At 45.5% G+C, this 23,667-nt stretch overlaps 1 protein-coding gene across 1 annotated transcript in view; it reads right to left on the reverse strand.

Annotated features, from left to right (window-relative positions):
- The window catches only part of LOC137430880 (kinesin-like protein KIF18A), a 196,896-nt gene that overhangs the window by 113,610 nt on the left and 59,619 nt on the right, over positions 1-23,667 (reverse strand). The window lies entirely within an intron of this gene.

Consider the following 23,667-nt stretch of genomic DNA (forward strand, 5'->3'; position numbering starts at 1 on the left):
GCAAACAGCCATTAACAGAGATGCCGATGATGCACGAGCAAAAATATATGACAAGTTTGGGTCAAAGACAGAAATAAATAAATAAATAAATAAAACGCCACACAAAGATCGCTGTAACAAAAATATATATTAAGAATGATCAAATTGTGTTCTTGTAGATGCAGCCTTTATTTTATCAAAAGAACAAATCTATGGTGTTTTGATATCCAACACAACGTCAACTTAAAGGGCACTCGGTGGAGCGCATACCTCCGCCAGGCTGAACAGTTTATGGTTTATACCCTACTGATGGGCCGAATCTGGATTCGGACCTGAACCAAAATCGAATAGACTTGTTCTCGTCACCTAACCAACTCGTCCACCAAGTTTGGTCACAACTCGTCCACCAAGTTTGGTCACAACTCGTCCACCAAGTTTGGTCACAACTCGTCCACCAAGTTTGGTCACAACTCGTCCACAATTTTTTTTTATTTTTAATATCATGTTTTATTTATCATCGCTTTTCACCCAATCTCTCAATGGTGAAGAATCACTTTAAAAATTAAATAATCCTCGCATCCCAATCCAGATTCAGATCTTCACCAAAATCAAATCGATTCGTCCTCATCACACACCTAATCTATCTACCAAGCTTTGTCCAAATCCGTCCACAACTTTTTGAGATATCCTGCTAGGTATCGTTTTTGGTCCTATCTCCCAATGGTGAAGAATCACTTTTTAAAATTATACTAGCCGGTTCCGGATCCTCCAGATCTTCACCAAAATTGAATCGATTCTTCCTCGTCAGACACCCAACCGGTCCACCAAGTTTTGTCCAAATCCGTCCACAACTTTTTGAGATATCCTGCTGTGTATCGTTTTTGGTCCTATCTACCAATGGTGAAGAATCACTTTAAAAATTCTAGCAGCCGGATCCAAATCTGGATCTTCACCAAAATCTAATCATTTGGTCCTTGTCGCATACACTACCTCTCCACCAAATTTGGATCGAATCTGTCGATAACTTTTTGAGATATCTTGTTCACAAACAGTCAAGCAAACAGGGGTGAAAAGATCACCTCCATTCAGCTACGGTGGCGGAGGTAACAATAAAACAGACTATTAGTCTTCATGCCTGGTACAAAACCATTAAACGGTAACACATTGCAGTGGTGCGCACGCGAGTGATGCCGTGTGACTTGACAAAAGCGAGCATGCCGAGAGGAGCATTGCTAGTGGAAGGAGTCAAATAAACATGACAGGGCCAGGCTGTCCAACGATCGACTCGCCAGTAACGAGCAAAAAGCAGAACAGCCTTTTAGGACGTCTGTGAAGGGCGACCTTTAAAAATGTTCACTAATTGGTTCACCTGTGACCAATTGCAAACGATCCACAAGACAGTTTACAATTCCGATTGGCGGTGACAGCGATGCGGAATCAACATTTCGGAACAGGGAACCAGCCTCAAGTCTCAGCTTGGCCATTGGTGCAAACAGCACAATTTTGAAGGCATAGAACGAGCAACACTTATGATAACACGTTTCGAGATAATCAAAACGAGTTCACCAATGTGGTGGGAAAAAATGTGGGGCAATGGTGAAAAACTGATCACAAAACCAATTCACAAAATCAATGGGAAAATGTTACGGTTAAGGGTTTGTGGGTGGTGATGGAAGGAAGGGTCATTGAGTTTTCACCAGATGGGCAAATGGACACCTTTTCGAAATTATAGTCTGGCTTTATATGTTATCAAGGGAAGGATTTACAGATCTTATATACATACGAGCGATGGAGGGGAGAAAAGAAGAGTTAGAAAAACAAGGGATTACAGGTTCTGAATCAATGAATGGAAGATGGAGAAAATCCGATTTAGAGGTGACGTGTGTTGGGGTAGTCAGACTCCATTGTACATGTCAGGTGTCCACGTAGTGAGAGTGACTCATCGACCTGACATGGGAGATATATATGCACACGTATATCACCAGGTGTGCACGAGTGCGTGGCATTGCAGTGAAAGGATAAGAGCAAGAAAAGGATGCCGATCGAATATCGATTACACACGTGATCTTAGCCAAAAGGCTGAGAAGCGACGACATGCGATTACAGCTTCTCACAAACATTATTAGCAATACCAGAAGGATTATGTGAGTGGATTTAAAAGGTGGGCCATTTGAGAAAGGGCAGTGCGGAAAGAGGGGGTGGGTGGTGTGATGAACACAAAGGTGCCCACAAACACACATCCACATACAAGCTTTCCGCAACTCCAATCATTATCATATTGAGTTAATGTGCCCAACAGTCAATGGGAACACCGGTGTCTACATTACATGTCCAGAAATTGTTGGATTGAACAAAATGGGATGCAAAAGGAAAAACTACCAAGTAGCTCTAAACATACGACCGAGCGGGGCATAGAACTGGCCCGGACTATTATTGCGGAGTATATATAATCTTGATGGACAATCACCACCATCCTGTGCAGATTTTCTCCGCATGCTAAGCCCACCTCTTAATCCACACACATAATCCCTCCAGTACTGCTAATAATGTGTGCAGAGAAGCTGTAATTGCATGTAATCGCTTCTCAGCCTTTTCGCTAAGATCAATCACCTGCACAGGTCAACAGGTTTGATGTTCTTGTTTATCAAAATTTCATAATTATTCCCCGTTCTATCTTCCTTGTGATCTCACTGTCATATTGATATTCAGCACAAACACGAAAGCCAGAAAAAAGGGATTATGGGTATCGGTTACCACCACACCCAGTACTCTTCTTCGGCTCCATCAATTCTCAGCTTCATGTGAGGTCCGACAGGATAACGTTTTTGGCCGATCTTTCAAGAACCAGCTCGACAGGTAAGACGCTCGAATGAAAGTGGCAGGAATTTCCAACTTAGCGATGAAGCACTGGTGTTGTTAACTCGCCTACGCCGCAAAAGACACCGTGGGATCTTTCAATGTTCACCAACTAATGCCGGGAGATGAGACGCCCAGTTGAACATCCATCTTTAGGATGGCACACACAATGATGAATCACCTCGCCTGTGAAACACCGGGATGTAAGTTTATAGCCGAGTCGACATTCAAACCCAAGCAAGACAGCGCAAAAGCCAGGGTGCATACCTCTAGGCCATTCTTCCAGCCCAACTTGGGTACCAACACTATAAAGGCAAGAGATTCTGGTTCTGATATATCGTACTCTGTTAGAGAGCCAGGGCTGTTGAAGCAGTTTCGTGGAATAGTGTAGCAGCATAGCAAACCTGTTGTGCATTTTGTGATACAAGCACCAAATTTGGCACAAATGTACATTAATATGTTGCGAACATTTTCAGATATTGGGCCACTTGAAATTCCGTAATTTTTTTTTTCAAATTTTTTCAAATTTCGTAATTTCAAATTTTTCGGGTGACACCGTCACAATTTCGGTCTTCGAGGCCGGCCGATATAGTGGGGCAGCTTAGCCCAAATATTCAAAAGAATTGTGCATTTTGTGATACAAGCACCAAATTTGGCACAAATGTACATTAATATGTTGCGAACATTGTGTGGTCAGCAATGAAAACGAGAGTCTGAATTACATGTATGCAAAAGACCTTGTGAACCAGTGAAGCAAATACACGGGTAAGCATGAATTAAATCTAGGGCATGATATAATTTCCATGATGTTTACCTCTACACTCAATGGTGGAAGGAGGTAATGTTTTGATCCCAGCTTGTCTGTATGTCTGTTTGTCTGTTAGTCCACAAAATTCCAGACAAAGCTTGTAGTAGTGGTAGTTGTAGTGGTAGTGGTGATAACAGAAATTGTTATATAGAACTGAACTTATATTATTATTACATGCAGAAAATAACTTCATTTCTATATGCCCTGCAGTGGACAGGTTAATTGGTTTATGCACTGAAGGGGTCACCCTGGTGTGCACTGCTGTGTTCTGCCTCACTGAGTTGTTCAGGTATGATGTACTCGGCACAAGCTTCCGGTCGGCCCGGAGGTGGGGGTGCGGGGCCTGTCACGGAACGTCAAAACAAACGGCCTGCCGGGGCCGCCCAAAAGTCGGGCGTGAGGGGCGCGTCCACTAATGGAACGCCTCTCGCTTCCCAGATCGAGGGCCACGTGGTCAGGAGAACCTCGTCCCTTCCGGTCACACTTTGCCTATCGGCCGGCCTCGAAGACCGAATTTGTGACGGTGTCACCCGAAAAATTTGAAATGACGAAATTTGAAATGACGAAATTTGAAAAAAAAAATTACGGAATTTCAAGTGGCCCAATATCTGAAAATGTTCGCAACATATTAATGTACATTTGTGCCAAATTTGGTGCTTGTATCACAAAATGCACAATTCTTTTGAATATTTGGGCTAAGCCGCCCCACTAAAAGGGTTATACTGGGTGGTTTGCCATTGCCATCTCAGCATTAATTAGAGAAGGATTTTTTTTTTAATGCCAGCAACAAACGATGACTTTTGAGTCATCAGGGTCATCTGGGTCTTTTGCGTCATCAAGGATCTTTTCAGTCATCGGGGACTTTTGGGCGATTTTGGTCATCAGGGACTTTTGGGCGTTTTTGGTCATCGGGGACTTTTGGGCGATTTTGGTCATCGGGGACTTTTGGGCGATTTTGGTCATCGGGGACTTTTGGGCGATTTTGGTCATCGGGGACTTTTGGGCGATTTTGGTCATCGGGGACTTTTGGGCGATTTTGGTCATCGGGGACTTTTGGGCGATTTTGGTCATCGGGGACTTTTGGGCGATTTTGGTCATCAGGGACTTTTGGGCGATTTTGGTCATCGGGGACTTTTGGTTCAACTGGGTCTTTTGAGTCCTCGGGATCTTTTGGGACAATTGTGAAAGGGTCTTCCAAGGTCCAAGGGGTCTCAGCAGTCCAACGGGTTAAAAGGCACATTTGAATAGGACGTAAATAATTAATAGACGTGAAAAAGTATGACATATGCACGCACGCACACACAAACACACACCTCCATTTATAGTAGATTCAATTCCCGTGTTTCTTGTTCAGGCTATTTATACGACGCCATCAGTGATGCGCCGACGTAACGAATCTGGCGCTGAGAAACGGTGACTCGAGAAGGTTTATTGATCACGTGGTTTTCTTTTACCTTGAACCGCGACTGGAGGGATCGTGATCACGTGTCCGGTGTATAGCACTGGTACCTAGCTATTATTTTATTTTCATAAATGTAACAATGAAAAACAAGGCATTGCCCGAGACATATTTCTGCTGATATTTTTGATGCCACATAACATTATCACGCATAACGCCGACACCGGGGCAAATGCATCAAGCGGCTCTGCCCCCATATCAAGCTGATTGACAGTCATAGCCACGCCTACCCCAGTCCCATTCTTTTACATAGGGATGTAGTTTTCCGTACTTTGAGGAATCCTTTCAAGTTACGATAATTATAATGCCAAAGGATGTTGCAGGAAGTAAAACTCTATCGAATGGTATCAGAATCATTGCCATTGACAGAGGCAGCTCGGAAATATGCCGTCTGAAGAAGATTATTACTATTATTATTAAGAAGATTAATTCCCGGGTTTGACCGATCCCGGTTTTTCGCTTTATTTTGCTTTTGCCTTGGTCTGCAGAACTGAAAAGGGATCCCTGCCTCGACAATCAGCTGAACAGACCAGGTAGGCTCTCATATGTAGCCAAAGCGAGTTTTAAAAAAAGATACTCCAACTTAAGTTTTGTATGTAGCAGATGGGAGTGACATTTTTTTCCACGCCATCCCTACATAGAGTACTACCGTCACGTGAAAAGTAAGTACACCCCATGTAAAGTTTTGACTTTTTCAACATATTTCAACATACAGCGATTTGATCTTCATTTCAACAATATTGATAGATAAAGGTGATATAATATAACAAATATCATGAAACATTTACATTTTGTAGTCCATTATATAATTTAAATAAAGATAAATGCAAATTTCGCATGTGGAAAAAGTAAGTACACCCCATGAAATGTTTTTTAAATCTTTTTAACATATGTGGACATATCAATATTTGATCTTCATTTAAACAGTATCTATAGATAAAGGTGATCTAATTGAACAAAAAACAATGGAAAATTGACTGCAATAATTTATTCAACAAAAAATTAACAGATGCCATTCCTTCTGTGGAAAAAGTAAGTACACCCTTGGCTCGAATAGGTGGTATTGCCCCCTTTGGCAGAAACAACCTCAAGTAGGCGTTTCTTATAACTGTCTACCAGTCTCTGCCATCGACTGGGAGAAATTTCTGCCCACTCCTCCATGCAGAATTCTTTCAGCTGTGCGATGTTTGAGGGGTTTCTTGCATGCACAGCTCGTTTCAAATCCCCCCACAACATCTCGATGGGATTTAGATCCGGGCTTTGACTTGGCTATTCCAGAACCCTCCATTTCTTTCTTTTCAGCCATTCCATGGTGGATTTACTGGTATGTTTAGGGTCATTGTCATGTTGCAAGGTCCACCTTCGGTTGAGCTTCAACTTTCCGACAGATAGCCTCACATTATCCTCAAGCACCCTCTGGTAAGATGAAGAATTCATAGTGGATTCTATGATGGTGAGCTGCCCAGGCCTTGATGCAGCAAAGCTGCCCCAAACTACAATATTTCCACCACCATGCTCTACATTTTGTATCAGGTTCTTGTGGTCAAATGCTGTCTTTGGTTTTCGCCAAACATGTCTTCTGGTACTGTGGCCAAATAGCTCTACCTTTGACTCATCTGTCCAGAGCACATTGTTCCAGAAGAGCTGCTCTTTGCCTTGGTGTTCATTGGCAAACTTTAGTCTTGCCCTGATGTTCTTTCTGGACAGCAAAGGTTTCCTCCTGGCACACCTCCCATGTAGATCAAATTTGTGCAGCCTCTTTCTCATGGTAGACTCATGCACTTTGACATCAACAGTGGCAAGAGCTACCTGTAGGTCCCCGTGATGACATTCTGGGGTTCTTAGAGACTTCTTTCAGCATCTTGCGGTCTGCTCTCGGGCTGAACTTGCTGGGGCGGCCCGGCCTTAACAAGTTCGCAGTTGTTTGGAATCTTCTCCACTTGTAGATGATCTTCCGGACAGTCGAATGATTGATTTCAAATTGTTTGGAGATCTTTTTAAATCCCTTCCCAGACACGTAGGCATCCATAACCTTCTTTCTGAAGGCCTCAGAGAGCTATTTTGATCTAGGCATGGTGACGCCGCACACTTCAACAACTGAATGAATGAATGAATGATCGTTTTAAGGCCATTTTTCCCCGCTACAGCGGGGGTTAGCCCTCGAACAAAAGTATTTTAACAAAGAGGAAACCAAACTAAATGTCTGAGGTTTAAATAAGACAGGTTCCTCCAAGATCCTCTCTAATGATGTTCTAATCATTTGCACCCGAGCTGGTGCACCTGATTCTAATTTTAGGTATTTGAAGTAGTGATAAATGTAGGGGTGTACTTACTTTTTCCACATGCGAAATTTGCATATGTTTATTTAAATCATACAATGGACTAAAAAAAAAAAAAAACACCTTTAAAGGCCATTTTTCCCCGCAAAGCGGGGGTTGGCCTATTTCGGGCACCGTGGTTGTTGTTTTTGTTGGTCCCCTTTTTGAAGCAATGTTTTACGGCCGGATGCCCTTCCTGCCGCCAACCCTTTTTGTCGCCTTTTATGACAAACAGGGAATTACCAGTGAACTGGTACTCAATTAGCCAACCTCGGAAGGATGACAGGCTGAGTCAACCCCCCTGGCGTTAATTCAGCGATCGACCGGGATTCGAACCCAGGATCCTAGGATCTTAAGCTGGCACCCTAGCCGCTAGCCCAACACCAGGCTGAAATCATACAATGGACTACAAAATGTAAATGTTTCATGATATTTGTTACATTATATCACCTTTATCTGTCAATATTGTTGAAATGAAGATCAAATAGCTGTATGTTGAAATATGTTGAAAAAGTCAAAACTTTACATGGGGTGTACTTACTTTTTCACGTGACTGTATATACACACATGAGTATATGTATATATCCCACAATGCACTGCACTTTTAAGATGGCAGCACCCAGTGATGAAAGCTGGTCTTGTGTCAGCATGAGAAATCTGGAGAAATAGAGCTTTCACTTTACTTCTCGTGGATAACACACCCAAAATACCGATTCGATATTTCTGGGAAAAACTGTGGCTTACACACAAGTGATTATGGTATTTTATCATGCACTCACCACTTGCTGCTTTCTCAAAAACTCTTAAGACTATTCTCTCCTTCTTTACTTTTCTATCAATGCAGCTCTTTTATTTGGCCTGGCCTCGATGAGGACGACATCGTCTGTGCCTGGAGCCTTCTACATATAATTTTAAAACAACAACAACAACAACAACAACAAAAAAACAAACATTCGATCAACCCCCTTACTTGCAGCTTCCAGAGTTTCTCTGCTCCCCTATCCCAACCCTCAAATACACCCCCTTCACCACTTACCCTCCTTTGGTTCATTCCCTTTTTGCTTATTGGGTTTTGTGCCCCAAGCATGGCCCTAATGTCAGTTCGTAATCCATTTTACCTCCTGTCCACTAGCTATTCCACGATCTTGTGTCGCAAAAACAAAGGCCAATTCGGTGCAAGCTTGCAATCAAATATCCAGGATAAAAATCAATTGTACATCCATAACATCAACCCCCAAAGCACAAACATTCTGCACATTTACAGTTATTTTCTCACCACTTGCAGGGAAATTTAATCTAAAATGCCCAAAGGATTTTTAGTTACACTTGGTCCCTGGTTAACGTCGGGGTTACGTTCTTGAAAACACCACGTTAAGTGAAACAACGTTAAATGGAACAATTTATCTCATAATAATTAATGTAAATAGGGTGGGAGGAGGCAAACCTTATTTTGATTTTTTTTTTTTGAAAATTTGAAAAATTGATTTATCCCATTTGTGGCCAAACCTTTCTTGTATCAAATTAGCCAAATTACGAACAGATGGCTCAATCAGGCTGGACGATACAAATAATGTTAATTGTGACTGAATAAAAATAGGACACAATCGGTAATTTGAAGAAAATAAAATTGTTACAATTGAACTTGCACCCTCTTTTTTTGTAAACAAGATCGAGGCTTGTGTAAGAGCTAGCACATTAAACACACATTAGCACATAAAACACATAAAACATAATAAAGGGAGGGAGAGGGATGGGGAGAGAGGGGATGGGAGAGAAGGGGTGTATACACAAGCACAACAGTAGAAAACAGGGACATCAGGAGACCTGTGGAAGGGAGAGGGCTGGGGGAGGGGGAGGGAAGGGGTACATGGTATAAAACAAATTGACACCACTTGGAATTTAAGGAATGAAGTCAGATTGAAAGAGGTGGATTTGGGGTGTATTAACGGGGGTAGAAAATATCATGGTTTTGGATAGGGGAAGATAAGAGATGGTGGTGAACAGCTGTTTTAAAGACCTGGAGGGAGGAGTGGGATTGAAGAGTGTGAGAGTTTGTTCCAGAGGTGGGAAAAAAGAGGAATAAAAGAGTGAAGGTGAGCAGAGTCTTGATTTTGGCAGTTTAACCATAAGAGGGTTGCTGGCAGTTCTTGTGCGTCCTGCAGGAATATTTGGGGGGCACAGCACAGACAGAGCTGGGGGAGCTAGGCCAGACAGGAGTCGGGAGAAGACAAAGACTGCCAACCTGCCTGCGGTGAGTGAGTGAAAGGCCCTCAGACTCAGCTTCATCGTGGGAGATTCCAATGATCCTGAAAGCTTTGGTTTCTACAGCATGAAGCCGAGCTCAGTGTGAAGAAGGAGCGCCAGCCCAGAGGGGAGAGCAGCATTCCATCAAGCTGCAGATGAAAGCTTTGTATATGGTGAGGAGCTCAGAAGTGCCAAGGAAGGACTTCGCACGACGGAGGATGCCCAGTCGGCGACTGGCTTTGGAGGCCAGCTTGGCCAGATTGGAAATGTGGTTTTGCCAGGAAATATAATGGCTGATAGCGAGGCCCAAAAGCCTGAGTGACAAAACTTCTTGAAGAGGATTGTTGAGAAAGTAGCATGCATTTTAAGGCCATTTTCCCTGCTAGAGCGGGGGTTAGCCTTGCGGTCCCCATGACAATCTTCTCCATTTTGCCCTATTTTCTGCATCTCTCCTTGTTAACCCCCTTGCCCGCATTTCTTCTTCCACCATCTTTAGCCAAGTCTTTCTCGATCTTCCCCATCCTCTACGTCCTTCTACATTCATTTCCATCACTCTTCTCAGTCACTTTCATCCTTCCTCAACACATGACCAAACCATCTGAACCTGTTCCTCTTCACAGCATCAATCACAGGCTCTATATTCCCATCATCTTTCGAAATTCATCATTTGTCTTCCTCTCTCTCAATGATACTCCGCACATCCACCAAACCATTCGCATTTCCACCCTTTCCAGCCTTCGCTGCTGCTCTACATTCATGACCCATGTCTCGCTCCCATAAATCATAACACTTCTCACACATGCAGCATACACCTTCCCCTTCAGCTTCAACAACACTCCCCTCCTCATCAGCACGCCACTCAGTTCCCGAAACGTCTTCCATGCACATCTCACTCAAGCAACTGTTGCCGAGTCTGATCCACCTTCTCCATTCAGCATGTCTCCGAGGTCGCAAAATGTTCTCACACCTTCCAGCTTCATGCCGTCTCCAAGATCCAACTCAACATTTCCTCCATCTGCAGCTCCCTCTGTGCACACCTTACATTTGAATGTAGCTGCCACACTGGTTAATGACCCTCTCAGACCACTACAGTTTTTGATGAACCCACTCAGCACACATTGTACATTGAATGGATTTCACTCCGACACCCTACCTACACACAGCACATGGCCACTTCCCAGTTATTTCCACCTCACCACATGCTTTACCACTTGCCATCACCTTCGTCTTTCCGATATTCACCTTCAGACCTTTTGTCTCCATACATTCATTCCACTTGTTCATCTTTTCCTTCAGTCCATCCATACTTTCCACAAACACCACCAGATCATCCGCATACAACAACTCCCACGGTAAACCCTCCTTTACGTTCTGAGCCAGCACGCCCATCACAGCTACAAATAGTAGTGGACTTAGTACCGACCCCTGATGCACTCCCACCTTCACCTCAAACTCACCACTGTTCCCGTCCTTCGTCCTTACAGCTATGCGTGCTCTTTTGTACATTGCCATCACAACTCTGATCAACCATTCCTCCACTTCTAACTTCCTCAATGCCCATGTCAATACTTCGCGTGGAACCCTATCGAATGCTTTCTCCAGATCAACAAACCCAAGAAACAACTTCTTCCTCTTCTCCATGTACTTCTCCTGCAACTGCCTCACAATAAAAAGCGCGTCTGTCGTTCCTCTTCCTGGCATAAATCCAAACTGCATTTCGTCGATCTTCACCTTCTTCCTTATCCTCCTCTCCAACACCCTTTCCAATACCTTCATTCCATGCTCCAATAACTATCGCTCGGTGCGAGCCACACTCCAGAGGGTCACCTTTCCCCTTGTATAGAGGGACGAGGGTACTCAGTTCCCAATCCACTGGAATGCGGCCTTCTTTCACCACCAGATTACAGATCTCTGTCATTCTCTTCACACCCCAACTTCCTGCTGCCTTCAACATATCTCCCACAACTCCCGTCGGCCCTCCCGCTTTTCTACTCTTCATTGCTTTTATCGCTTGCTATCACATCATTGCTATCACAGCCTGGTGTTGGCTTAGCGGTTAGGGTGCTGGCTTGGGATCCGAGGATCCTGGGTTTGAATCCCGGTCAATCGCTGAATTAATGCCAGGTGGGTTGACTCAGCCTGTCATCCTTCAGAGGTCGGCAAATTGAGTACCAGTTCACTGGTAATTCCCTGCGTGTCACAAGAAGTGACTAACAGGCTTGGCGGCAGGAAGGGCATCCGGCCATAAAACATTGCTTCAAAAAGGGGACCAAGGTGCCCGAAAAAGGCCAACCCCCGCCCTGCGGGGAAAAATGGCCTCCAAAGGTGGTTGGTTATTGCTTTTATCACTTCCTCAACTTCCTTCTCAGTTATCTTCTCTGCCGGTCCTAAAACTGGGTTACTCTCTATGTTGCCATCCCATTCATTATCTGCATTCAACAGCATTTCCATATATCTTTTCCATCTTCCTTTAATTCCATCTGGGTCCACAACGATTTATCCCACTTCATCCTTCAAGCAACTCACCCCTATCACATCACACTTCTCCTTCGCTATCTACTTTGCAATCCTGAATACCACTCTCTGACCCTCTTCCGAATCCAAGCGTTCTCCGAACATTTTCCTACATGCCTCCTGAGCCTTTGCTACCTCTTTCTTTGCAGCCTTCTTCGCTGCCTTATAACTTTCATGCTCTGCTTTTTCTGCTCCCGTACCCTTCGCCTTCTGCCACTCCTTGAACTTCATCCTCTTCTCGTCAATCCTCTTTCCAACTTCATCATCCACCACCATGTTTGAGTGCCTCGGTGGTCCTTTTGTCCATCCACATACCTCACCAACGGCTCCCAACAGACTATCTTTCATTGACATCCAACCACGTTCAAGCTCAACCACATCATCCTCTACCAGACTCAGCCTCTCTTTTAATGCCTCCCTTACTGTCACCTCTTTCAACCTCCGCACCTTCATTCTCGGTTGGTACTTCACCCGCCGAGCTCTCCTCGCACCTTTCACCCTTATGTCGCAGACAACCAAGTGGTGCTGTGAAACAGCCTCCTCCCCCGGGATCACCTTTCTGTCCCGGAGGTGCCCCCTATCTCGCCGACGCACCATCAGGTAGTCAACGGTTGTCGTCGACCCACCTGACGTGTATGTAACAAGCTTATTATCCCCTTTCTGGAACTGAGTATTACAAATCAGCTCCATCAGCAAGCTCCAAAATCCTTTCACCTTCTCCATTTCTCACACCATATCCGTAACCCCCATTAACTCCCTCAAAACCGTCCATACTCCTTCCCACATGTCCATTTAGGTCTCCTCCTACCACAACAACTTCCTCATCTTTCACGTTTTCCATCAGCTTCTCTATCGCACACCAGAACTTGTCCTTCTCTTCATCGCTCCGACCAACCTGCGGAGCATATCCTGAGATGACGTTCACCAAGAGCTTTCCAATCATCATTTTCACCATCATCAACCTATCACTCACTCTAGTCACACTCACCACACTGTCTACAAACTCCTCAGAAAACAGGACACCAACACCATTCACACCCTCCGGGCACCCTTGCCACACAAACTTGTATTTCTGTCCCTGCCTACCCCTCACCATTCTCACACCACTTCCCTTCCATCTAGTCTCTTGCACACAACATATGTCCACTCTTCTTCTGACCAATACTTCCACCACTTCTCCTGATCTCCCTGTCATTGTCCCTACATTCCATGTCCCAAACCTCAGAAACATATCTCCACTTTGGGCTGTACCCTGCCCATATGTAGTTGTAATTGTCATGGTTCTCTTTTTTGAGGCAATGTTTTTATGGCCGGATGCTCTTCCTGACGCCATCCCTCTTTGTCGCCTCTTACGACACGCAGGGACACGGTGTACCTCTTCTAACCAGGGTACACACCGGGCATTGTTGAGAAAGTAGATTGGAGGGTTTTCCAGACGGTCTTTTCAGAGAGACAAAGTGAGAGTGTGAGATTTGTAATGATTGAAAGACATGTTCCACTTGTTTGACAAGTTTGTGATTTTGTCCAGGTCTGCAGAGTGAAGAGGCTTCCATTTATGACGACGAAACGTCTGATGCACGACGTGGAGATCGGTGTGTACGGTGAGTACCCTCGTTTAGAATAGGTACACCGTATCCCTGCGTGTCGTAAGAGGCAACTAAAAGGGTTGGCGTCAGGAAGGGCATCCGGGCATAAAAACATTGCCTCAAAAAGAGAACCATGACAATTACGACTACATATGGGCAGGATGCAGCCCAAAGTACCCCGTGGGGGACCCCACTCCCTCTAGTCAAAACTCAAGGTGGGGAACCCGATCGAAGCAAGGGTGGAAATCATTCCATTTATGACGAAACGTCTGATGCCCGACGTGGAGATCGGTTTCTGAGATTTGGGACATGGAATGTAGGGACAATGACAGGGAGATCACGAGAAGTGGTGGAAGTATTAGTCAGAAGAACAGTGGACATATGTTGTGTGCAATAGACGAGATGGAAGGGAAGTGGTGTGAGAATGGTGAAGGGTAGGCAGGGACAGAAATACAACTTTGTGTGGCAAGGGTGCCTGGAGGGCATGAATGGTGTTGGTGTCCTGTTTTCTGAGGAGTTTGTAGACAGTGTGGTGAGTGTGACTAGAGTGAGTGAAAGGTTGATGATGGTGAAAATGATGATTGGAAAGCTCTTGGTGAACATCATCTCGGGATATGCTCCGCAGGTTGGTCGGAGCGATGAAGAGAAGGACAAGTTCTGGTGTGCAATAGAGAAGCTGATGGAAAACATGAAAGATGAGGAAGTTGTTGTGGTAGGAGGAGACCGAAATGGACATGTGGGAAGCAGAATGGACGGTTTTGAGGGAGTTCATGGGGGTTACGGATATCGTGTGAGAAAGGAAGAAGGTGAAAGGATTTTGGAGTTTGCTGATGGAGCTGATTTGTTGATTTGTAATACTCAGTTCGAGAAAGAAGATAATAGGCTTGTTACATACACGTCAGGTGGGTCGACGACAACCGTTGACTACCTGCTGGTGCGTAGGCGAGATAGGGGGCACCTCCGGGACACAAAGGTGATCCCGGGGGAGGAGGCTGTTTCACAGCACCACTTGGTTGTCTGCGACATAAGGGTGAAAGGTGCGAGGAGAGCTCGGCGGGTGAAGTACCAACCGAGAATGAAGGTGTGGAGGTTGAAAGAGGTGACAGTGAGGGAGGCATTAAAAGAGAGGCTGAGTATGGTGGAGGATGATGTGGTTGAGCTTGAAAGTGGTTGGATGTCAATGAAAGATAGTCTGTTGGGAGCCGTTGATGAGGTATGTGGATGGACAAAAGGACCACCGAGGCACTCGGAAACATGGTGGTGGGATGATGAAGTTGGAAAGAAGATTGACGAGAAGAAGAAGAAGTTCAAGGAGTGGCAGAAGGCGAAGGGTATGGGGGCAGAAAAGGCAGACCATGAAAGTTATAAGGCAGCCAAGAAGGCTGCAAAGAAAGAGGTAGCAAAGGCACAGGAGGCATGTAGGAAAATGTTCGGAGAGCGCTTGGATTCGGAAGAGGGTCAGAAAGCAGTATTCAGGATTGCAAAGCAGATAGCGAAAGAGGTGTGATGTGATGAGTTGCTTGAACGATGAAGTGGGACAAATTGTTGTGGACCCAGATTGAATTAAAGGAAGATGGAAGAGATATATGGAAATACTGTTGAATGCAGAGAATGAATGGGATGGCAACATAGAGAGTAACCCAGTTTTTGGACTGGCAGAGAAGATAACCGAGAAGGAAGTTGAGGAAGCGATAAAAGCAATGAAGAGTAGAAAAGCAGGAGGGCCGACGGGAGTTGTGAGAGATATCATGAAGGCAGCGGGAAATTGGGGTGTGAAGAGAATGACAGAGATCTGCAATCTGGTGGTGAAAGAAGGCCGCATTCCAGTGGATTGGAAACTGAGTACCCTCGTCCCTCTATACAAGGGCAAAGGTGACCCTCTGGACTGTGGCTCGTATCGAGCGATAAAGTTATTGGAGCATTGAATGAAGGTATTGGAAAGGGTGTTGGAGAGGAGGAAAAGGAAGAAAGTGAAGATTGACGAAATGCAATTTGGATTTATGCCAGGAAGAGGAATGACAGACGTGCTTTTTATTGTGAGGCAGTTGCAGGAGAAGTATATGGAGAAGAGGAAGAAGTTGTTTCTTGGGTTTCTAGATCTGGAGAAAGCATTTGATAGGGTTCCACGTGAAGTAGTGACATGGGCATTGAGGAAGTTAGGAGTGGAGGAATGGTTGATCAGAGTCGTGATGGCAATGTACAAAAGAGCGTGCACAGCTGTAAGGACGAAGGACGGGAACAGTGGTGAGTTTGAGGTGAAGGTGGGAGTGCATCAAGGGTAGGTACTAAGTCAACTACTATAAGTAGCTGTGATGGAGGTGCTGGCTCAGAACGTAAAGGAGGGTCTACCGTGGGAGTTGTTGTATGCAGATGATCTGGTGTTGATTGCAGAAAGTATGGATGGACTGAAGGAGAAGATGAACAAGTGGAAGGAATGTATGGAAACAAAAGTTCTGAAGGTGAATATCGGAAAAACGAAGGTGATGGCAAGTGGTATAGCTTGTGGTGAGGTGGAAAGAACTGGGAAGTGGCCGTGTGCTGTGTGCAGGAAGGGTGTCGGAGTGAACTCCATTCAATGTACAATGTGCGCTGAGTGGGTTCATCAAAAATGTAGTGGTTTGAGAGGGTCATTAACCAGTGTAGCAGCTACATTCAAGTGTAAGGTGTGCACAGAGGGAGCTGCAGATGGAGGAAATGTTGAGTTGGATCTTGGAGATGGCATGAAGCTGGAAGGTGTGAAAACATTTTGTTACCTTGGAGACATGCTGAATGGAGAAGGTGGATCAGACTCGGCAACGGTTGCTCGAGTGAGGTGTGCATGGAAGACGTTTCGGGAACTGAATGGCGTGCTGACGAGGAGGGGAGTGTCATTGAAGCTGAAGGGAAAGGTGTATGCTGCATGTGTGAGAAGTGTTATGATTTATGGGAGTGAGACATGGGTAATGAAAGTAGAGCAGCAACGAAGGCTGGAAAGCGTGGAAATGCGAATGGTTCGGTGGATGTGTGGAGTATCCTTGAGAGAGAGGAAGACAAATGATGAATTGCGAAAGATGATGGGAATAGAGCCTGTGATGGATGCTGTGAAGAGACACAGGTTGAGATGGTTTGGTCATGTGTTGAGGAAGGATGAAAGTGACTGGTTGAAAAGAGTGATGGGAATGAATGTAGAAGGAAGAAGAGGACGGGGAAGACCGAGAAAGACTTGGCTAAAGATGGTCGAAGAAGAAATGCGGGCAAGGGGGTTAACAAGGGGAGATGCAGAAAATAGGGCAAAATGGAGAACATTGTCATGGGGACCGCAAGGCTAACCCCCGCTCTTGCAGGGAAAATGGCCTTAAAATGCCTGTTGTGTGTTGTTTGCAGAGTGAAGAGGCTGCAGCCTGCCGAACTGAGGGGTGGAGATATGGAGCAACAAGCAGTGAGTGGAGTCATCAGCAAGGAGATCGAGGATTTTCCAGAGAGTCAGAAAGATCATTGATGAAGACGAAAAAAAAAAGCACAGGGCCCAGAACACTGCCTTGAGGAACTCCAGCCTGAACAAGAAGTGGAGATGAGAGAATTCCATTCAGAGCCACACGTTCACTGCGAACGGAGAAGAAGTCTGCAAGCCATGCGTGGACATTTCCATGGATACCATAGGAGGAGAGTTTGGTGAGCAGAGCGGGGTGCCAAACAGTATCAAAGGCACGTGATATGTCAAGGGAGACAGCTCTGATTTCCTGTTTGGCATTGAGGGCCTCCATCCATTGTTGAAACAGCAGAAGTAGCATGTCCAGAGTAGAATGACCTGGTCTGAATCCAAATTGATCAGAGATCAAGCCATTTGAGAAGAGGAAGGATTTAATATCAGAAGCAATGATGGATTCCATGGCCTTGCTGATGATTGGGAGCAAGCTGATTGGTCTGCAGTTGTAAGGATCTGCTTTTGCACCTTTTTGTGTAAAGTGGTCATGTTGGCTGATTTCCAAGCAGATCGTATATAACCTTGAGCAAAAGAGAGGGTGAAGAGAACAGAGCGAGGATGAGATAGAGTGTGTTACAGATTCGGCCCTAATTATTGTTGGTATTATTATTATTGTTGGTTCCCAGTAAGGGTTATTGTGGTTAAAAGGTTTAAAAGCGCTCCTGGTAAAATGTGGCCGGAAATTTGGATCGTGACCCGGAGGAAAAGGGAGCGAGGAAGAAGAGGTGGGAGGAGATCGTGAAAAGACGTTTTTGTTGAAGCTCCGGACCGAGCGGTCGAGCGTACAGTGCGAGTGAACCTTGCGTCCTTGAAAGGAAGTTCGTGCGATAGGAGATATCGCCGGAGTGCTGTGGAGCCTGCGTAGTCGGGTATCCTCATTGAGGTTCCGGAGTATCCTTGCCTCAAAGCCCCGGGTCGAGTGAAAGCCGTCCGCCATTTTCGCAACGCGCACAACCCGCAGTGAACAGGTTTTTGTCGCGTCGGCCGGACATTATTCCCGGTGGGTTGCCGGCGACGGCGGTGCAAAAAAGTGGCTTTTGAGGATTATAAGGAAACTCGCTGATTGAACCGCAAACGTGTATGTCGGAGCGCGTCTTTGGGAGGTTCCCATTCCACTGCTATTGTGCGGGGTGTTGGACCACGTGACCTATGGGTTGCTTCGATCGACCACGCCTCAATTGATTGTGATCGCACATTGATCCAACAATCGCTGGAGCGAATCGACTTCGCCTTGGAGGGCTACAGGGACATTGGGGGAGTACTGTGAGTTGATTTTAATGGAATAGATAAGGTGGTACCATCTTAAAATAGTGATTGTAGGGCGAATTGCTATTATTATTTGTGTCGTGATTCCGGTGCGATTTAAAATATATTATTGTTTGTTCATAACCCTTGGTGTGGTCTCATTATTGATTTGATTGATTTCAACCCAGGATAACATATCTTTCTGCCGGGGACCCCCTCGGGGTTCGGCGGTTTCCCGAGACCAGGGGATAAGGGAGGACCCCGTAACAGAAATTGGGGGCTCGTCCAATTGATATTCGTGGGCTCGAAATTGGGTCTGCGTCTGGGATATAAAATTTCCTAAATTTAGTCCGGGAAAGAATTCCCTAACATTCCAACATTCCCCAATTTTTCCCAAAAAAAAAAAAAAACAATTTTTTTTTTTTTTTTACATTTCTTGTGTGAAGGTTAACAGGTGTTAACAATAGTCACCATGAAGTTTGACGCAGAGAAGTTTGCAGTGACCACGAGTGAAGCACAGTTCAGAGCGTTAGTAAAATCGGACCTCGGGAAATTGGCCAAACATCTTAGCTTGGAGGTCCGAACTAATATGAGGAAGGCAGAGATGCAGACAGTGGTGATACAATCTATGGTGGGATTAGGAACATGGGAAGAGGTAGCCCGGGATTGGTTACCCGAGGAACCAGAAGAGGTGGAGCTCCGGAAACTAGAGTTGCAATTGCAGAGCGAGGAAAGAAGAGCAGAACAGGAACGAGAACTCAAGGAAAAGTTAAAAGCAGAGGAAAGGAAAGCAGAAGAGAGAAGAGAAGAGAAACAAGCAGAGGAAAGGATAGTGGAACGAGAACTCCAGGAAAGAAGAGCAAAGGAACAAGCAGAGGAAAGGAGAGCTGCAAGGGAACTCGAAGCAGAGGAGAGAAAAGCCGACGGAGTTAAAAGACCGTGAATTGGCGTGTCAGCAGGAAATTAAAGTCAAGGAGCTGGAGTAAAGGAGAGAACGGGGAGAGGTACCATCCCTGCTGACTGGTTTGACACCTAGTCAGAACACCTGGGATGTTGGCAGACATGTGAGGCTGGTTCCACCTTTCAATGAAAAGGAGGTAGCCAAGTTTTTTTTGTTTTTTTGTGGCCTGACTGTTAAGTGGCCTGACTGTTAAACTGGCCTGAGGAGTACTGGTCCATACGAGTGCAAAGTGTTCTGGTGGGTAAAGCTCAAGAGATTTATTCGGCTTTACCGATTGATCAATGTGCAGATTACGAGGTATTGAAGAAACATTCTCAAAGCCTATGAATTGGTCCCGGAAGCTTACCGGCAAAAATTCCAGAATGCCAGGAGGAGGTAGAGTGAGACCCATGTGGAGTTTGCCAGATTGAAAGAAACCATGTTTGATAGGTGGTGTGATTCAAAAGGAGTGGGGAAAGACTTCGAACTATTGCGACAATTGATCCTGGTGGAGGAATTCCAACAGTGTGTCCACGAGGACATTAAAGTACATCTGGAGGAAAGGAAAGTACCAAAGTTGTATGAGGCAGCAACCATGGCAGATGACTATGCCTTAACACACAGGATGGGGTTCCACAAACCGAACTTCTCGCCCAGACCTAGCCAGTGGAGCTATGGTACACATCAGGGGCGGAGAATGAAAATCCATGGGGGCGGCCTCGAGATGAAAATGAGGACCACTCTGACACCACGACTTCTAGAAATCAGAAGACTGCGGTTCCAAGACAGACCTATCGTCTGGGAGGCTCGAGGCAGACCGCTGCCCCCATGCCTTGGCAGACCATGAGGTTCTCCTCTGGGCCTACTTGCACTTTTTGCCATAAACCTGGACACTTGATGTCCAACTGTTATGCTCTGGGAAAGGAAAATCAGGAGCGGAGTTCGACTAGTACGACTCCAAATGCAATGGCCATTGTGAGAAATCCCCCTCAAAAGGATTACCAACCATTTATTTCAGAGGGGTTTGTTTCAGAGGGGTTTTTTTTTTTTTTTTTTTTTTTCAGAGGGGTTTGTGTCACTGGATGGAGCCTCGACTAACCGGAGACCTGTTAGGATATTGAGGGACACAGGAGCACATAAATCTTTAATGCTTGAAGGTATCTTGCCATTGTCCGAGGAGACGGCAACTGGGGATAGTGTTCGTTTACAGGGGATTGGGGGCTGTGTTAGAGCTTCACTTCATGCCATCCATCTGGAGTCCGGTTTGGTGTCAGGACCGGTCACCGTCTGTTTACAAGTCACTCTTCCTGTAGGAGTATCTTTTGTTATCGGGAATGATTTGGCCAGTGGCCAAGTTTCTGGTAACCCGATGTTTGTTGAAAAGCCTAGTAGGAAGCGTCCTGAAGAGAAGAGGAAATACCCTGAAACTAAGTGTCAGCACACGCACGTCAGGGATGGAGGCAATATTGGCAAGCTCTTTGTAGGAGGACTGAACTTCAAAACAAAGGAAGCGGTTCTGGAGTCTGCCTTCAGCAAATATGGACCGCTTTTGGAAGTGCTGCTGATAAAAGACAGGGAGACAAGTCAAGAGGGTTTGGCTTTGTCACGTTTGAAAACTCAAAGGACGCCAGAGTTGCAGAAAAGGATCGGAATAGCAAGGAGTTGGATGGTCGGACCATCACAGTAGGGAACGCATTTCCTTGGGGTCGAGGGGGCTACAGAGGAGGACCACGGAGTAGGAGTGGTGGTGGCCACAATCGATATTATTATGGAGGCTTCCAGAGTTATGGCAGCTCCCAAAGGAAGGATTATCAGAGCAGTGGCCGAGAAGGAGACCGCCATTCATATGACTACAGTGACAAGTGGTCCAACCGTGATTGTTAGGAAAGTTAGAAAGAGTTGAAGCACTTAATGCTGCGGAGCAGCCGAGCCAAGATTCCGACACGGATTAACCGTGAACTCCACGTTCCTAAAGGCGTCCATGTTGTGAACTTTCCGACACGGATTAACCGTGAACTCCACGTTCCTAAAGGCGTCCATGTTGTGAACTTTCCTACACGGACTAACCGTGAACTCCACGTTCCTAAAGGCGTTCAGGTAGTGAAAATATCCAGGCCTCACCACCCAACCACCATGGAACCTGGCCCTCAGCTCGGCCTCCCAGAAAAAGTGCTATCGATTGGCTTGACTTTGAATTTTTGATCAACCCTTAACCTTCATTCAAAAGAAACTAAGTAAAAATCAGAGGTTGATGAGATGGAGTTTGGCGCTGCAGGGGTAACTTGGAAATTGAACATGTAAAGGGCAGAGACAATGTCGTTGCTGATGCTTTGTCCAGAGTGAATTAACTTTGGAAATCTCTGTAAGTTGTTCGAAGTTTTGTTGCTTTATTTTTGGGGAAACATTGATTACTTGTGTTGGTTTCAAGAATTTGCCGACAAAAAGTTTTCGCTGTGTTCAAACTTTCTTTCTTGAGGGGGGGAAGTGTTACGGATTCGGCCCTAATTATTGTTGGTATTATTATTATTGTTGGTTCTCAGTAAGGGTTATTGTGGTTAAAAGGTTTAAAAGCGCTCCTGGTAAAATGTGGCCGGAAATTCGGATCGTGACCTGGAAGAAAAGGGAGCAAGGAAGAAGAGGCGGGAGGAGATCGTGAAAAGACGTTTTTGTTGAAGCTCCGGACCGAGCGGTCGAGCGTACAGTGCGAGTGAACCTTGCGTCCTTGAAAGGAAGTTTGTGCAATAGGAGATATCGCCAGAGTGCTGTGGAGCCTGCGTAGTCGGGTATCCTCATTGAGGTTCCGGAGTATCCTTGCCTCAAAGCCCCGGGTCGAGTGAAAGCCGTCCGCCATTTTGGCCATGCGCGCAACCTGCAGTGAACAGGTTTTTGTCGAGTCGGCCGGACATTATTCCCCGGTGGGTTGCCGGGGACGGCGGTGCAAGAAAGTGGCTTTTGAGGATTATAAGGAGACTCGCTGATTGAACCGCAAACGTGTACGTCGGAGCACGTCTTTGGGAGGTTCCTATTCCAACGCTATTGTGTGGGGTGTTGGACCACATGACCTATGGGTTGCTTCGATCGACCATGCCTCAATTGATTGTGATCGGACATTGATCCATCGATCGCTGGAGCGAATCGACTTGGAGGGGTACAGGGACATTGGGGGAGTACTGTGAGTTGATTTTAATGGAATAGATAAGGTGGTACCATCTTAAAATAGTGATTGTAGGGTGAATTGCTATTATTATTTGTGTCGTGATTCCGGTGTGATTTATAATATATTATTGTTTGTTCATAACCCTTGGTGTGGTCTCATTATTGATTTGATCGATTTCAACCCAGGATAACATATCTTTCTGCCGGGGACCCCCTCGGGGTTCGGAGGTTTACTGAGACCAGGGGATAAGGGTTGGACCCCATAACAAGTGGAAGAGCAGGATTGTAGGACCCTTGGGCTGATGCTGTCTGGTCCAGTTGCAGAATCAGTCGAGGTTTGACAGAAACTACTCCACCTTTTCAGGAGAGAAGGTAACACAGAGTCCAGGAGCAGCTAGGTACGACTGGGTAAGGTGGGTACAGAGAGCGATGGGTTTGGGTCACAAGATTTTGAGGCAAACACAGAGATGAGGCATTCAGCCTTTTCATGTGCAGAGTCAGCTGTGTTGACACATGAGATAAAGGAGGGAATGGAGGGGGAACAAACACCAGAAACAGATTTGTCCAGATGCCACCAGGATTTGGAAGAGGGAGACAGGCTTGAGAGTTCAGTCTTTAGAGTGGAGAGATAATGTCGTCTGGCTCTCCTGAGGGTGGGCACACACTTGTTCCGGGCTTTGTGAAAGGAAATGATTGCCTTCAGTTGGATTTGCCCTCCAGGAGGCGAAGGCAAGTTGTTTCAGGGCAACTGCCTCACCACAAGATTCTCTGTACCATTAATGGGAGTAGGGTATGACAACTGAAGACGAGAGGGGATAAATAGGGTTGTTGGAGCGAATTGTTGGAGCATGAAGTCGGCGATTTTGCTACGTCGCAAGACTCCTTCCTTTAATGGAATTCTGCCTTATGCAACAGTCATTTCATATTTATACAATGATCAAAGGGGGTGCAATAAAATAAGTGTTAAAACCAATAAGTAAATCTTTTGAAGTCGATGAAGCACGCCATCGTAAATCTCCATGCTTCCCACCTAAAGCAAAGTTGAAAGATGGCAAAAAGTTCCACCAGGAATGACCCAATATCAAATTTTGAGTTTAAA

The sequence above is a fragment of the Myxine glutinosa genome, chromosome 7 (assembly GCF_964187855.1).
Source record: "Myxine glutinosa chromosome 7, kmMyxGlut1.1, whole genome shotgun sequence".
In the NCBI taxonomy this organism is placed as follows: domain Eukaryota; kingdom Metazoa; phylum Chordata; class Myxini; order Myxiniformes; family Myxinidae; genus Myxine; species Myxine glutinosa.